At 53.8% G+C, this 16,879-nt stretch overlaps 1 long non-coding RNA gene across 1 annotated transcript in view; it reads right to left on the minus strand.

Moving 5' to 3' along the window:
• Nucleotides 1–13,774, minus strand: part of LOC123601335 — a 32,971-nt gene extending 19,197 nt beyond the window's left edge. Inside the window, exons 1-2 of the long non-coding RNA XR_006714053.1 lie at nt 13,446–13,774; nt 10,233–10,360 (exon numbers count right to left, since the gene is read on the minus strand). This is a non-coding gene — a long non-coding RNA (uncharacterized LOC123601335). The remainder of the gene's footprint in view (nt 1–10,232; nt 10,361–13,445) is intronic.
• Between the last annotated feature and the right edge of the window lie 3,105 nt (nt 13,775–16,879).

Consider the following 16,879-nt stretch of genomic DNA (forward strand, 5'->3'; position numbering starts at 1 on the left):
CCTAGGAATTCTTTGGGGAAGGAAGCTCATTTCCAAACGGTAGGCATACAGGCTATGGGAAGACAAAAAAATTTCTCAAAATTAAACCAAAGGAGGGGTTTGGGGAGCGACGGGGCTCCGAGGGATTTATTAATGCACGCCTCCGAGTGATTCTTCCTTCTGCAATCCAGGCACTAGGTTAGCACTGACTTCCAAATTATATTTAATTGGACAATTATTCAAACTGAAAAACCTGCACAGAAAACGAAGGCGGTCCTTAATAAACACCTTGTCTCCTCAGCCCCAAACAGGCAAGTCGTTTACTGACCCAAGAGGCACAATTTTGTCTTTGGTAAATTTATTTTGAAGTAATTGCCGACTCCAGGAGTAACCATTTTTCAAAGGGAAACTTGGCTCTAGCCAGCAGAATAATAAATTGTTCCCTGACCCGTGTGAAGCCTAATCCCATTAGAAGGATGTGCGCTTAGAGGGTGGACGGTGGAGGGCGGCGCACGGGGAGGGCTGGCTCTGCGCACAGCACCATCACCCGGTCTGGCGGATGGGAGGCTCCCGGGATGTCCGGGGCACAACCACCGGGAGGAGCCCATACTTTCTCTACAGGAGCAGCCGCAGGGCTGGGCCGGGATGTGTTACCCGGCCACGCTCGCCACTGTCCGGGAGAGAAGGCTCCAGCCTCGCCGGGGTAAGGGGGTGGGGGCGGCCCTGGGCACCGCCCCACTAGGCTTGATTGCAGCCCGGGAGCCAGGCCTCTCCCCCGCATCACCTCCCCCGACCCCGCCACCCCACCCCACTGCGGGGACAGCCCTTATTTCCGCTCTGCGGCCCGGCCCGGGTGCCCCCAGCCAAACCGCCCCCTCCCCACCGGCCAGCGGGGTTGTGCGGAGGAGCCGGCAGGGCAGGCGGACCTTCCCAGCCGAAGGCGCGCACGCGCGGGCCGCACCTTGTTGAGCAGCTGAGGGCCTTGGGGAACCCGCTTTAATGAATAGAAGTACGTTTATAAATAGCATATCCATATGCAGATGAGCACCTCCAACAGCCTGGAAACAGACTGGTCTCTGATCGCTTCCTTTTAAGCAAATACAGTTTCTAAAAACTGGGGTCTTTTTTCAGGAGAGAAACGAAGGGACTTTCCTTGATTTGCCAAGGGATTCCAACTTGGTTTCCTTGAAGAACAAGGTCCCTCCCTTCCATGAATAGTGTACCTCGGTGCCCTCAAATCTGTCTTTGGCCTACTTGGTAACTACCACAGGTCTTTGTTCTTAGGGCAGATGCATCCGGGTACCTACTACAGTGCCTGCCCTGAGGTGGTGTTCAATAAAATATTGTTCATAGCTATGACTCCTGGAGAACCCGTCCTCTGGAGAAGCCTCATCAGTTCCTTCGTGCAGCCTTTCTCCAGACCTTGAGCAAAGTAAAGTTCACAGGACATCAGTTGGAAAGACCCTCAAGTGTGATCAATTATCCTCTTCCCTCTTTTTCTGGTCAGAGAGACGAACTTTGAGAGGCTGAACAGTGTCCCAACTTCGGAACAGATCCCAGGCTGAAGCAGAGGTGGAACCTGGGTCTCTCCTGCATCCAGGCCACCTCCCAACACCAGCCTGGCTCCACTCGGAGTGGTAACACAATCAAAAGAGCCCTAGCAGTGAGCAGGTCCTCCCAGAGCACCTCTGGCTACCCACGGCTTCTTACAAAGAAACCGAGGCTCCCAGAGCGAGACCCCAGGCAATACTTTGAGGGGGCTTTTCCCAAGCTCTTAGGCACTAATATGCAGCCTATGAGTTAGGACCAGGTGCCCTATCAGCACCTTTGGTCCTCTGGGGAGCCACAGGGCTTGGGCCCCTGTATCCAGCAAGTCCACGTCACCAGAGGACAGCAACCCCACAGGGCATGGAGGCTGCTTCTGTTGGGTTCTAATTCCTCATTCAACTGCCCTGGCTCATCACAGGGAGTTTCTGGGGCACCCTGGCCCAGAAACCCCATACCACTCCCCTTGTCTCCCTGAAACCTTCTGCCTTGCTCGTGCCCCTGTGCTCCCAGAGCAACTCGCCCCATGCCCACAGTCACACCCCCCACCCGCTAACTTCCTTCTTGATTTTGTGACTGTGGCCTCACCTTCTGCCTTAAAATAATAAATACATTGTTGAGCAAGAACAACCTGAGGCCCACAGCCAGAAAAGTGGAGGCATTTAGCCTATGGAAGACCAGATTTAAGGAGAATGTATTCAGAGAGGGCTGTGGGGGAAGCACTGGAACATTTGGGGTTAGGAGGACGAGCCCGAAAGTCTGAGGTCTGTGAGCCATGCCCCTCTTTTAACCAACTATGTGGGTTATGAAAGTCATATGACCTTCACAGGTTGTTTCCTTATCTGGAAAATGGAATGGTAAGTAGAGCCTAGATGGTTAAGTTGTGTCATTATGAGATCTAATGTTTTTGGAACACTTGCTGTGGCTATTCTAAACACTTTACATTCACACACTCACTTGATCTGCACTGCAAGCCTGTGAGGTAGATATTATTTCCCCATTTTATAGATTAGGAAATTGAGACACAGAGAGGTTAAGTTTCTTGCCCAAGGACACACAGCTAGCAGGCATTCCTCCAATGCATATAATAGACCTGGCATATTATAAGAACTCTATATTTATAATTGCTATTATTAAAAAAAATTTTTAATGTTTATTTATTATTATTGAGGGACAGAGAGAGACAGAGCATGGCATGGGAGGGACAGAGAGAGGGGGAGACACAGAATCCGAAGCAGGCTCCAGGCTCTTGAGCTGTCAGCACAGAGCCCGATGTGGGGCTCGAACTCACTGCGAGATCGTGACCTGAGCCAAAGTTGGATGCTTAACTGACTGAGCTACCCAGGCGCCCCTATAATTGCTATTATCAAGACTTGATTTTCCCTCTTGTACCAGTCCAAAAAGCAGAATGACGGCCACTGAGGCGAATCAAGGGAGCCAGTGGTGTGCCAGAGAGTGTGAATGGAGCAGGGCTGTGGGGGCAAGAACTGCCTCTGACACTCCTGATGGAAACATTGAGGCACATCCCTATGTAAGCATTTGCATCCAAGATTTACACAAGAGCCAAGAAATATACTGGGAAACACTTGAATTCAGACCACATGCATCCTTTATGTGGGCTCCGGGGCCCTGACAGAGAACAGAGAATAGGCCCCAGGTGACAGCTCATCCAAAGGGGGATAGTGGCTGATGTGGCGGACAAACCCAGCCAGGTCAGAGCCCCCCAGCAGGAAAGTGGGGTATGGCCCTGCAGCTGGAGGGGCAGGCCATCCTGGGAGCACATGTGAGCTGTGCCCTGAAGGAGGAAATCATCACAGACTGTACCCTGAAGGCCGAGCTACCCAGCTGTGGGACCTCCAACTGGGCGTGACATGGAGGAGAGGCACCCCCCTGGCTTTGAAAGGGAGACCCTGAAGACACAGGTGTCATCTGCCATGTGACTGGCAGTAGAGGAGGAAGCAAATGCCTGGTACAATGAGCTCCAACGTGGTGGTGGTGGGAGCAGTTAACAGTGGAAGCTTGGCCGGGATTCTGGCTCAGTTGGCTGCCCCTGTGAGTACAAATCATATAAGGTACTTCTGGCAATCACCCAAAACACTTGGGAAACAAAGGTCTGCGGAGACCTGAACTGGGGCCGGGGCCATGGAGATTCAAATGTTTCGCTAAGACCTGAGCCATACAGGTCAGATAAGGACGAACTTGCTGATTTCAGAGGGTCTGACAACAAACTAAGCAGACTAGAGTGGGAATGAGCTCCCCATCCCTATGAGTATGCGAGTGGAGGCTAACCCACTATCTGCCAGGGATGCTGCAGAAAGCCTCCCTCTCCTGTCCTGAGAGGGGTGAGATGAGCCTTCCTGATTCATCCTTCCTTTTTCTATTTGCTTCTCCCTCTTTTCCCCTCCCCCACTCAGATATGCCCAATTTCAACCTAACGCTCTTCCTGAAGGTTCATTGCTCACACTATCAGGCATGCATATGCCCACAGAGCACAAAAAAAAATGATAGTAAAGATAAGCTAACACTTACATACGGGTATTGGGTGCCACAACTTTGCAGGTACTGACTCACAGCCTCATGACAGGTGAACTGAGTATTGTTATCCCCATTTTACAGATGGGGAAACTGAGGCCCAGCAAGGCCTGATACCTGTGGTATCAGGTGGCCTAGCCCCTGGTCCACATGCTTAGCCCCCATTCTATGCTGCCTCCCACCACACAGCACACCCATGAGTCCTTCATGGCTGTGCTGAAGCCTAAAGACCTGGGTGAAGCCCAGCCCAGAGGAGGAGCCATCAGGAATACCCTCTTCTTGGGGACAAGAAGATCCCTGTGGTCCTGGCTGGGTGGCCTCCTCTTGTTGGACACAGCGTCTGTGGACCCTCTGTAAGGTGGGTCAGGGGGACTGTCTCAGTAAGATGGGTCCCAATCTTCCTTAAGGAGGGAGGCAGACACCAAAGCACAGAGAGGTTTTAGCCACCACCTCAGAGGGCATCAGACTGTAGCTGGGCACCTGCCCTGTCAGGGCTCTGGGAACCTGTTTCTGTCTGTGCTGTGGTTTCTGCTGCTGTCTGCAGGGAAGCCCTCAGAGTGGACTGAGCTGGGGGTCTTGCTGGGGGCAGGGATGAAAGCAGAAGTTGTAGAAACAGATGGTCTGTCCCTCCATGGGGAAGGGATGAAGGCTTAGGCCCCTGCGGGAGGCCCTAGAGAAGAGTGGCTGCACCCTGGGGCAGGCCTTAAGGGGTCAGGCCAGGCCCTGAGGTGCCCTCCCGATCACAGTTCAGGGGGCTGCTTTCATTGCTCACTCCTGGCCTCTCTGCTGCCCCCTCTAACCTGATAATCCCCTCACCCAATGGCCCCATCCTCTCTGCTGCCCCAGATTCCAGAACATAGTTGTGCCCATGCCTTGCCCCTGGTAAGAGCCTTCTGGTGGTTTCTTGGCACCAGAGGGCAGAGCCCAACACTCCCCACCTTGGGAGATGTGGTTTCATCTCCCACCACACACCCTCTCCCCGCCTGGGCCCCAGTCACCTCGCATCCTTACCATTCCTCCAAAGGCAACCCGAATTACAAACACAGGCTGTACCCTCAGCTTTGAATGCCCTTCCATGCTCTTCTCCCCCACAGGAGGTTGTATTAATCCTTCAAAGCTGCAACCCATGACCTCTTCTTCCGTGCAGCCCATTCCGGTCCCCTTTCTTCCTGTCTTGAGCACCCAAGCAAGACATAAAAACACCAGCAACCCCCTCAGTCCGCACTATTGCAACAGCTTTATACCTTTACACCTTTCATCCTTCAACGTGTGACATAAATACTGTACTGGATCAGCCCCAGTTCACAGATTAGAAGACTGAGCACAGATAGTTAAATAACGTGTCCAGGGTCACACAGCTAGGAAGGACTGGAGCTGGTAATTCAAACCTAGACCATCTGGTTCCAGAGTCTTAACCATTATTTTATTCTCACCGGTTTGGGTGTCAGCCACAGGCTTTGTTTCCCTCTAGGGTGGGGAGAGGAGTCCTCAGGTCTAGGTCCACTTTACTACACACCCCTTTGGCTGGGAGTCAGATCCCACAGCTGGCTGACGCCTCTGGGATTGGAGGCCTCTGATCCCTCTCACTTAGCATCTTGTCACATCTCCCATGTGCCTCTGGGCTGCCTGGTAAAGACACCCAGGTTAGCATGACAATCCCCAAATCAGCTCAGGGTCCACAGGAAAAGGGCCCATCCAGAGATTCCCCCCTCCAAACCTCTCTCTGCCCCACCTCCACCCTCCACCACATTGGGCTTCAGAGAAGGGTGAGGTTGGAGCCCCAGGATTCCAGGCATCTCCAGAGCTTCCCTAAGACAACTTGCAGAGTCCCGCTATAGTCCAAATTCCAGCTGTTGACAATCCCAACCTTCTAATCTTCACGTCACTTAGAAAGTTCTGGCTAATATTAGTCATAAGACCACTGTGTCTATATCTGTGCTTATTAAAGGCTGGCAAATCTTATGCAAACAGAAGATAATGCGTGCAGGGCCTGGCCCAGAGAAGACACCACGAAACTTTCTTCTCCCTTCCTTCTTCTCTCCCTCTCTCTCTCCCTTCCTTCCTTCCAAAAATATGTTTTGAGCACTTATTGGAGAAAGGCCTATGCTGGATGCTGGAGAAATGTTGACAGAATACTGATCTTCATAGAGTTAACAGTCTAGTGAGAGAGATGGTCCAGAAAACCCATCCATAGCCTGTGGTTTGAGAGCATGGACAGAGGGCAGCCCAGGGAGTTCGGGGCATGGCCCCACCTAGAGAGCTCGCGTATGTGTGACAGACTTGGGTGATCAGAAGGGGCCTGTGGGCCAAGCTGAGCAGCTTGGACTCCACTCAGAGGCTGAAGGTTCTACATGAGGGGTTCACCATGAGAGGGAGCTTCAGCAGGGTCACTCCAGCAGAAGAGGTAGAGTGTGAGACTGGGGCAGGGAGACAAGAAGGACAATTCAGATGGTCAGGAGCAAGGTGACGCTGACCCGGCTTAGGAGAGTGGCAGTGGGGATGGAGATAAATGATATTTCAACAGTACTTAGTTGGTCACAGTTAACCACAGCTTCCGGGTATGGAGTGACACCAGTGGCCTAGGTGTTGGATCTTTGTGCCTCACACCCAGTTTCTCCATCCTTATAGGAACCCCCCAGGGAGGTCCTTTAGGCCACATCCAGGGCAGAAAGCAGATGGCACCCCTGAGGCACAGGGCTGGGTGGGGCAAGCAGGCCTGGAGTGTCCAACACAGGGTCGGCCAGAGGGCTGGGACACTGAGTATGGAGGAAGAGTCGCCAAGGGTGACACAGGTCTCTGGCAGCTGGTGGTGAGATGCTCTGAGACAGAGTCCAAGACCAGGGAGGGCTGGATGGGAGTGTGGGAAGGGCCCTGCTTCCACCCTGAGGCTCCCACATGGTCAGCACTGGCTCTGTGCCCCAGGCAACATGCCTCTTCTTATCCTTTGTTTCTAAAACAAAGGACGTACCAGCGACATGAAATGGCCTCCTGTTCCCCCATCCCAGCTCTCACCTTTCTTGCTGCTAGCATTCTAGGCCAGGCACATGGCCCCTTGGAGAACCTTCTTTCATGGGGGGTGGCATTTTAGGGAACATGAGCTATTTGGGGACAGTAAGGGACAGGCTGGGAAGCCAGAAAGAATTGAGTTGGGCAAGCACAAAGCTGCAAAATGTTATACATTCAGATGTGCAAAATCACAGACCTTTATTTTCTATTATTTACTTCACTTTGCTGTTGAGCTCGAATGCCCCCAGATGACTGGGAGGGGAGTGTGGGAGATCCTTTGGCTAACCAGTTAAAGATAGCTCAGCCTTTTCCAGCTTGAAAGTCTCTTTCAGGTTAACACAACGACTTTTTCATAAATACTCCGTCTTTCAGAATCAAGCTATAACAACTGTTTCTCTCCTCTGTCAGTATATCTTGAGTCTACTCCTTTTTTCCCAAGATGGCTGCTGGCTGCTGAGGGCAGCTGGCACCCCTCATGGTGGCAGGGGAAGGCCAACAGGCCCACGTGCTACAGAAGATGGATGTCACTGCTCAAACAAGCAAGCAAATGCACCTTTCCTCTGCCTTTTTGTTCTCTTCAGGCTCTCGACCCATCTGAAGATGCTCGTCCACATAGGTGGGGAGAGGGCGATTTTTACTTGGTCTACCAACTGAGATACTTATCTCTTCTGGAAGTGTCCTTACAGACACACCCAGAAGCAATATTTTTACCTACCTTCTGGACATCCATTGGTTCAGTCAAGTGAATACATAAAATTAACCATCACACGGGCATTGGCCAACGACCAGCAGGGGCTGGAATATGAAAGCCCAGCTCCCTTGCCCCTGCTCAGGACAACTAGGAAGCAGTATTTCACTCCAGAGTTCCTCATGCAGAACTGAACTGGACTGACACTACCCTCTGGGGAACTGAAATTGTTTTAAATCTCTGCCTCATCCCCTGATGCACCAGCTTGGCTTTTCCCTTCTCTTCCCCCTGCCCACTCCTTCCAGGCTTCTCCTGGGAACACCTCATTAAAAACCACTTAAACATACATCCTCATCTCGGGGTCTGCTACCAAGAGCCCAGCCTTGAAGCAACATATGCCCCACAGAGCTGTAAGCACGCAAACTAAGCGCACCAGCTATTTATTGAGCACCTGTCGTGTGCATTGTACTTCACGTGCCTTATCTCACTTAATCCTCAGAACCCAACTGCCAGATGGGACATGTTATTGTTCCCAATGTACAGATGAGGACACCAAGGCTTAGAGCATCATTTGACTTGCTGAAAGCCATCCAGCTGGGGAGTGGTGGAGCAGGATTTAGATCCAGGACTGTGGGACTCCACGGCCTGTGCACTACCCTCCCAATGTCCACCCTACCCCAAGATGTACAGTGAGTGAACATGGCCCAGAGGCGCATGGCAGGAGGTAAGGCAGTTAGTGTGAGGGAAGAACAAGATCCTTTTTGGAGAAATCGTGGTAGAGCAACACAGAACGAGCTCAAAGTGGGGATAGGTGTGGAGAAGCAGACCCATACCTGGATTTAAAAAAAAATTTTTTTCATGTTTATTTATTTTTGACAGAGAGAGAGAGAGAGAGAGAGAGAGAGACAGAGCATGAGTGGGGGAGGGGCAGAGAGAGAGGGAGACACAGAATCCAAAGCAGGCTCCAGGCTCTGAGCTGTCAGCACAGAGCCCAACGAGGGGCTCGAACTCACGGACTGTGAGATCATGACCTGAACAGAAGTCAGATGCTCAACCGACTGAGCCACCCAGGCACCCCAGACCCATACCTGGATTAAGACATGGGATTGGAAAGGGGCTGGTCTGAGCTTGCCCACAGTCATGTGCACCTGCCATAGTGACACAGAAACACCAGGGAAGCTTAGGGGGTTACAGCTCACATCTCACCGTTCCCTTGTGGGGACTCTGGTCGGCTCCATGCTGCTCTCCTGGCTACAGACACCTTATCTTGTACCGTAAGACTTCTAGCATGGCTGGCCTTTAGGAAAGAAGGGATCCGCCTAGAGCAGGAAGGATCAGCTCACAGAGGCTGTGGGTTGAGCTTAGAGACACAACCCCTATGGGACAAGTTTTTGTTTTTGTTTTTTTTTAAGTTTATTTATTTATTTTGAGAGAGAGAGAGAGAGAGAGAATGGGCAGGATAGGGGCAGAGAGAGAAGGGGACAGAGGGCCCGAAGTGGTCTCTGTACTGACAGTAGAGAACCCTATGTAAGGCTCAAACTCAGGAACCATGAAATCATGACCTGAGCCGAAGTCAGCCAACCAACTGAGCCACCCAGGTGCCCCAGGGACAAGTTTTGATCTCAACTGGAGGGAGGGATCACCCTGACCTAGCTGCTGATGAGGGAGGTGGGGGAAGGGCATGGGCCTCCCCTGTACCAGGTGGGTCAGCAGGGGAGGGCAAAGACAGGAGTGGCCCACATCTGGGACCTGTCACACAGCAGTTTTTGCCTAAGCCCTGGGAGCCTGCGGGGGGGCGGGGGGGGTGGCTTTAAGTCAAGTGCGGCCAATCAGGAATCCAAAGTTCCGCTTCCTGAGATCTGGAGCCAAGCTTCTGCTTGATCTGGGGACAGGGTTTGCAGCTAAATGGCAGGTGTGGGCTGGTGGTCATGCTGTGCGCAGGGAGGGAGAAAGAAGAGGAAATCCAAGAATCACTATCCTTCGGAGATGGTACCATACTGCTCACACCAGCATCAGTGTAAGCGACTGGGCCACTAGCCCCCCCACACCCTTTGTCTCCAGAAATAGTTGGGACAGAAGGCGGTGGGCTCTGAGATCATGGCAGGAGATACAGAGCACTAGGCTGGAAACAAGAGAAGGAAATCCCTGGATATTCCCCGAGGGAAGCTGCAGGAGACCCTAGGTTGACATGCCTGGTCCTGTCTTCTGTCTGGGCCCCCAGACAGGATGATGAGCAAACAAGTATCTCTCAGACAAGGAACCCCCACAGTCTGATGCCCATGTGACCCCCAGCTGTACCCCCGTCCAGGACAAAATGCCTTCCCCCTGAAACCAAATTCCAGTTCTATTCCCTGATCCGAGCCCCTCTCCTATACTCAGATGGAAGTGTCACTTGACCCCTGACCTGAATCCAGGCTTACTTCAAACCTACCCTGACTGAACCCAGACTTCACTGTCAATCCCCCTCTTACCCTGCTCTTACCTTTAACATCCGCTGCAACCTTGGCTGTGACTTGGCTGCACGCTCGTGTGTATCCAGGGCCACAGTTCCGTTCATTCAGGAGGACTGTGCTGGCCACCTGGTGGCTGCTGGCCTCTGTCTGCCTTGCTCTGAGGGACACAGGGGACCCCTTAGAATGGCTGTGCTCTGAACGGCTCCGGCCATCCCTCAGCAGTGACATCTGAGCTCTGGTGTTATCAGCATCATGGGAGGGATTCACCGATTTCCCTGCCTGTCACTTTACCATAATTTCAAAGGCACGGTAAGCTGATTCCATCTCACAACACCATGTGACTCCATCTCGGTCTCCGAAGGCTTTCTTGGGGCCAGGACCCAGAAGAGATGGCCCGCGAGTGTGATTATTTGTAGACATGCTCTGCCAGGCCCCTCTGCCCTGGCCCCGGCACCACTCCTGGCTCATCTGAGGCCTGATGGTCCCAGGAGCAACCTCCTGGAGCCTGAAGGAGGCAGGTGAAGCAAATGCCACCAGGAGGCCCTGCCAAGCTGTGCCTTCAGCCCCTCTGCAAGATGACAGAAATCCTAAAAACCCCAGAGTTGCTCAGGCAGGAGGGCTGTAAGCAGGGCCTGTGGCCTCCCTTCGTCCATCACCTTCACCATTTGCAACTGTCCCGACTGACTGAGCATGTGCTCAGTCTACCCCGCGGCCAGGGGCGAAGCTGGTGGGCAGTGGCTGTGTGGGCCGCTCTAGAGCTGGGCACTGGGGAAGAGCGGTTCAGAAAGAAGCCCGCAGGTTAACGGGGAGGAGGGATGCTGTGGCTGGAGCCTGGCAGGATTACCCCCAGGGGACTGAAACTATCGAAGGCAGAGCCCACCCAGAAGACTGATGTTAACTGGCGCCCTAGGGGCTGAGCCCTGGACTCAGAGGCAGAACCCTGCCAGGAGATGGAGAAGGGTTTCCAGACCTGGGACCTCAGCCGGCGGGGTTGTTTGGTGGTGTAGCCCTGAGGTGCAGGGTGGGTGTTGGAGTCCCCCTCCCCCCATCCACAGCCTCAAGACATGCTTTCCCAGGGCCCCCATGCCCGGGGAGGCCAGATGCTCCAGCCTGGCACAAGGAGAGAGGAAAGTAGGGTATTGTTGGGAAGGCTTCATCTCTCAGTATAGCTTTCTAACCATCACAGCATCCAATTTAAAAGAAAATCTAAAAAGAGGACATCACATCAACTCTCTGATTATTTGTGGGCTGTGAAGACTGCCTGTAAAACCTCCCCGGTAATTAAGTAGAATGACTCCATTTTGCCACATAAGTATGGTTATTGCTCCTGGGTGGCTGCAATGAATATAAAAGCAGCTTAAGGAAGCCATCATCAAGGCGTAATGAGTTTTTAAATATTAATTAATATGTTAATAATCATTCTAGGTTGAGGGTGAGATTGTGGTACCATCAGAAACGGTTTCTGCCAGGGACTCAGGAGTGCCTGCCTCCTACCCGGCACACCCTCTTCCTGGAGGGCTTCCTGAGGGAGCGGTAGTGGAATGGAGATCAGAGCCCTGCTTTATTACTAGCGCTGTGATGCCTGGGCCCCCGTGCAGCGCTCTGAGCGACTGGTCCGGAGCACATGGAACATCATGCAAGGTCTTCAGCGGGGGCCTGTCACATCCCCAAATGGAAATGTGGCATCAGCACCCCGGGAGGGCCCGTGGAGCGAGAGAGATGCTCCAGGAGAGCCCCTGGTCCACTGCCCTCCCAGGACGTGGAACCAGAAGGGATGAGCGGAGAGGTGGCCACAGGACTCAGGGCCCGTGCCCTGCCTGGATGGGCAAGATGCCACCATGAACCTGAGTGGGGTCCAGTAAGGCTGATCCACTCAGGCCCAGTCGCTGCCTTAGATTCTGACCTCCTTTGGAAGGAGCTGGGAGGACAGTGTTCAGAGGAAGTTCTCGCGTGGGAAGAGGAAAGGGAGCTTGAAGCACTTCCTTCCCCACGGCCACCCAGTTTTCGTTCTTAACCTTCTGGCCTGCCTAGCAGAGGCATGGCTGCCTGCTGCTGGGGCCAATCCGCAGCTCATGGATACAGCCTGTTCCTAGCTAGCTCAGGCCCATCCATCAATACCGACTGGAAATCTACAGCCCCCAGAAGCCTCTGAATAGGTTAGAACAGGGTGTTAAATGATTAACCCAAGGCTGTCCTACACACTTATGCCAAAAATTCACCCTCCTTTCTATTTCCCCACCTTAAGTTATAACCAGGCTTCCTGTCCTGGCTAGTTCAACCGAGGGCTACACAAGGACCACCACAGACAGCATATGCCTGGGCAGCAGTAGAAAAATTCCCCTAATCTGAACCTCATACCCTTCTCCCATCATTAAGTTCTTACAGAGAAATTAATGTCCCAAATGAAATCCCTTTCCATATGTTAATCCATCTCCAAAACTCTCCCCTGTTGCTTTTCAGCAACAGAAGGGGCTTTCCTTGGAAGCCTGGGGGAGGGGCACCTAGGGTACTTCTTTAGCCCTGCAGCCTGGACCAGATTCCTCTGGAGTGGTTTGCAAAGTTTCATAGAGCTAATTTGAACTCTCTCATCTGTGCCCTTTTCCTTAAAACTCCAAATAGAACAGCCACAGCTCTAAATCCAGGCCATTTGGAAGCAAATGTGGCCACTTTAGCAATAAATAACATTCCCCAAGCCAAGTGAAGGTCTGACATTTCTGCCGGCAGCCATGGACCACAGGCAGATGTTGGAGCCCCAGGTTAGGGAGCAAATCCCTTCTGCACTGTGGGCCTCAGTTTTTCCCTTCTGCAGAATGGGAATGACAGTCCTGCCCTGCTTGCTTCCCAAAGCTGTGGGGATAAATGGAGAAGAGGCACTTTATAATCTGTAGCTTGAGATGTCAAGATGAGAGTGCTAGGTCACTGTGTCCGCTCCCTTCCTTGCCCTTCCTCCGTGTGGCCTCCGTGTGGATCAGCTCCAAGGCGGAAAAGCCTCTGCCAGGCCCAGCCTGAGCTCTATACTCTCCCACAATCTTCCTACCCCTTTCCCCCACCTCCACTCCCACCTTAGGCCCTAGCTCCCTTCTCAGTCCTGCCCCAGTCCTTACTTCCCAGATAGAAGATTCTAAAGCACCAGCCTAAGGGTCCCTACAAGTTTGGGTCTGAACCCTGGCACGGAGCGCACCCTCGAGTACACCACCTCCAGCTCATCCCACCCAGCTCAGCACAGGTTGGGGGAACTTTACCTCCTAGCAATCTGCCTGGGGGCGTGACGAAAGTCCAGAATGCTGCGAACACGGGGCTGCCAACTTCTGTCCAGATGGTTTCAAACTTGCCGGGACAAAGGGCTGAGCCCCTTCCTAGGAGCGGCAGCTGGGCCCACGGAAGCATGGGGAGCGCCGCCGAGCAAGCCCCCCACCCTGCATCAATTAGGCACTGATTAGCAGGGAGGGGGCCAGGTGGGTGCTGGCTGGGCGCCGCCCCGTGGTCACAGCCTCGCTTCTCTAATTGGAAGCCGTGCCTGGCAGGGCTGGGCACGGACTTCACGCCGAGAGAGAAGAGAGCCAGGCGCAGCCTGAGTGCTTCTGTTTCTGATCTCTTCTTGCAGGTTTTTCCAAAGCTGCTGTGAGCTGCCCAGCCTTGGGGAGGAGGGGAACAGCGGGTTTAAGCAGTGGCCGCCACCTGCTAATTGCAGCTTCTGATACTTGAATGGGGCTATAGAGGCAGGTGCGGAGGTGGGGCTCTTACACTTTGCAACACAGCCCCTTCCCACACTGCTCCCACCTGGCGTTTGTTCAGTGCTCTGAGACCCTGAAGGGTAGTGCTGGGGAAAAGATTCTTGAAGGTTTCCAACTCCAGGTTCTGCCTGGGGCTCGGAAGGCCACTGACTGGCACTTAGGGGTGGCTGATGACGGCAGACACGAATACTCCACATCTGACCACTGAACATGGAAATGTGACTTCCAAGAACCCAAATGTAATTTAATTGTAGTTCATTTAAATAGCCACACGGGACTAGTGGCTAATACCGGACAGCACAGATTTAGACAGAAGTGAGGAAAATGTTACCGCGATTCCCCCAGGTCTCTGAGAGGAACCTGAGGAATGAAGTGACTGTCCCCTGATGCTGTTCTCTCCATGCACCAAAACAGGGCTTTCCTTCCTCCTCCCTTCCGGTCTGGGCCTCTGCCGGTGAGCCCCGAGCCCCCACAGGCAGGGCTGCTTCCAGGAATAGTCAGGGACTGAGGTTAGGAATGTAGCCTTTGGGGCCACACAGACTGAAGTTCAAATCATCCCTGCTCTGAAGCTTTCTCATCTGTAAAACAGGGGGAAATAAATAACACCACTATCCACTGAGGGTTTCTGTGAGGACTGAATGTGAAGCACCGCGACCAGCCCCTGGCGCATAGGAGGCACTGGGTAAGTGGCGGCTTTAATCGCTATCACCATCGCCACCACCACCACCGCTGCTGACAACTGTCTTCTGGAGGGAGACTGCAGACCTTAAAACGCAGTCTGAGTCTGGAGCTTCTCAGGTAGCAGCAAAGGCCGCCAGGAGAGAAACCAAACACGGCCCTGCCCCCAAACGGCTGTGTGTGTTGAGGGGGCGGGGTGGGGGGGTGGCAATACCTGTTGTTAAGTGAGAGAGCGTGTCCTTTCAGAGTAGGGATTCACACATAACGATCGCTGCCAACTGGTGGGGGGTGAGGGGTGGCTGGAATCTGTCAGTAGTTACGGGAACAGTCAGGCATGAAGCTCACCCCAGCGGGAGCAGAGACAGGACCATCCACATGAAACTCCCATGCTCACTCTTGGCCGCGGGCCTGGCCCTCTTCCTGCCCACAGCTGTCCTGGTGAACCTGGGTGGCATTGGTGGGAAGGTGGAGGAGTGGGGACCCCCAAGTTGCTCCAAAGTGAATGACTGATGCACGGTGTTTGCACTAAGGCGGAAGGACAGACACAGGGCCAGGCGTCCTTTCCTGCTGGTCATGGCAAGGATTCCTGAGAGCAGGTGCGACTTCAGACAGAGAGGTCTGCAGAAGACCCATCGCAGGGCCATGGGCTTTGGAGCTGGGGAGGACGATGAGGAGTGGAGAGTACCCAGGAATCACCACCTCCTACAACGTCTGAAGTCTGAGGTGACTCAGGAGCCCCCCCCCATCTCTGCTGGTTCCAGGAAAGAGCAACATCAGCTGTCAGATGACTGGATTGTGACCCCCCCCATTCTGGGCAGTGGTGGCTGTCAATGGAGACCGGAGGCCCTTGGTGGAGCTGGCCACACCAGGGGAGCATGCTGGAGAGAGAGGAGCCTGACCCCTAAAGGTGCCCCCGCCCGCCGCACCCCGAGGTGGAGGAAGCCGTCCCTGAACGGGGAGGACTCCATACAGCAGGACACAATTGAACAAAATACATCGTGGAGGTGTGGACTTGGGGTGCCCCGCGGCTGCTCACCCTTCCCTCTCCCGCCATCCCCACCACCCAGCCCTCCAGGAGCAGGGCTGTCATCAGACTCATTGGCTCCCAAGTTCTGAAATGAACTCTGCTCCAAGTAATTACAGCTCTTCAAGTTTCCCGTCCTCTGTTTAAAGAATTCGTCCTCTGGCCCTCAATGCCCCATCAGCTCCCTAATTAGCAGCGCACAGCGCGATTACACATTCTCCGCAGCTCGCTGGGTCCGGCCCCCTAATGAGTGTTTGTGGACAGCTGGGAGCCAGGCCCGCCACCGCGGCCCCGCCGAGCCAGGAGTCAGGGCCCAGGAGTGCGAGCTGTCAGCTCCGTGATGGGGCTGGAGCTGGTCGCAGCCCCGCGGGCCTCCAGGAGGAAAGGCCTTGAAATATAAATGAAGATGAATATTCATATTTGGTTCAATAAGTGCCAACTATTAATATACATGTCTGTCGGGAAGAGGAGGCAGCACAGAGCCAATTCTGCCGGGCATAATTGGGCTCCTAATTCACAATTAGCCTTGAGCTCCAGGCCTCTGCACAGCCAGAACCTGGGCTCCAAACCTCGAGAGGGGTAGGGGATGGCCCTGCCATCTCGGGGTGCTTCTGCCCTGAGACCCCTCCACCAGGAGAAGGCCAGGGAGAGGAGAGGGGCCCGCAGTCCCCTCTAGAATCCCCCAGGGATTATGGGAACCACATCCTTCAGGTGGACCCCAAAGCCACATCTGAGCCACCCACACTGTGTCTCTACGGGGCTGTCAGTTCAGAGAGCTCACGTCCAGCTTGTAAACCAACTTCATGCCACGAAATGTCTACAGATGCATGGGAGTGAAGCCAGAAAACTGTAGGGTCGAGGCCTAGTGTGGTGGCTATCCACTCTGAAGGCTGGCTTGCTGGGGCCTGCCCATGTGGCCAGAGAGGGACTCCAGCCTCTGCCTTAACCAGGATCCTGGTGTCACTTAACTTCTCTTCTGAGCCCTGTCTTGCTTCCCCCAGACTCTGACCAGATGCCCTGCATTATGACACAGCTGCCACCTGGCCTTCTCTATACCCTAAAATTCACGGACTGCCTGCTGGTGGCTGCTGAGCATGGCTGCCTTCTGCTGTGTAGCCTCATCTCAGAGGCACAGGGAAGACTTCAGGATTCAGAGACCAAGAGGAGCCACAGCCCAGAGCGGCGGGCATGTCTGAGCCCTGGCAATGAGCGCACACCCGGGGCAGCTGTGTAGACTCCC

Source organism: Leopardus geoffroyi, chromosome D1 (genome assembly GCF_018350155.1).
Source record: "Leopardus geoffroyi isolate Oge1 chromosome D1, O.geoffroyi_Oge1_pat1.0, whole genome shotgun sequence".
In the NCBI taxonomy this organism is placed as follows: domain Eukaryota; kingdom Metazoa; phylum Chordata; class Mammalia; order Carnivora; family Felidae; genus Leopardus; species Leopardus geoffroyi.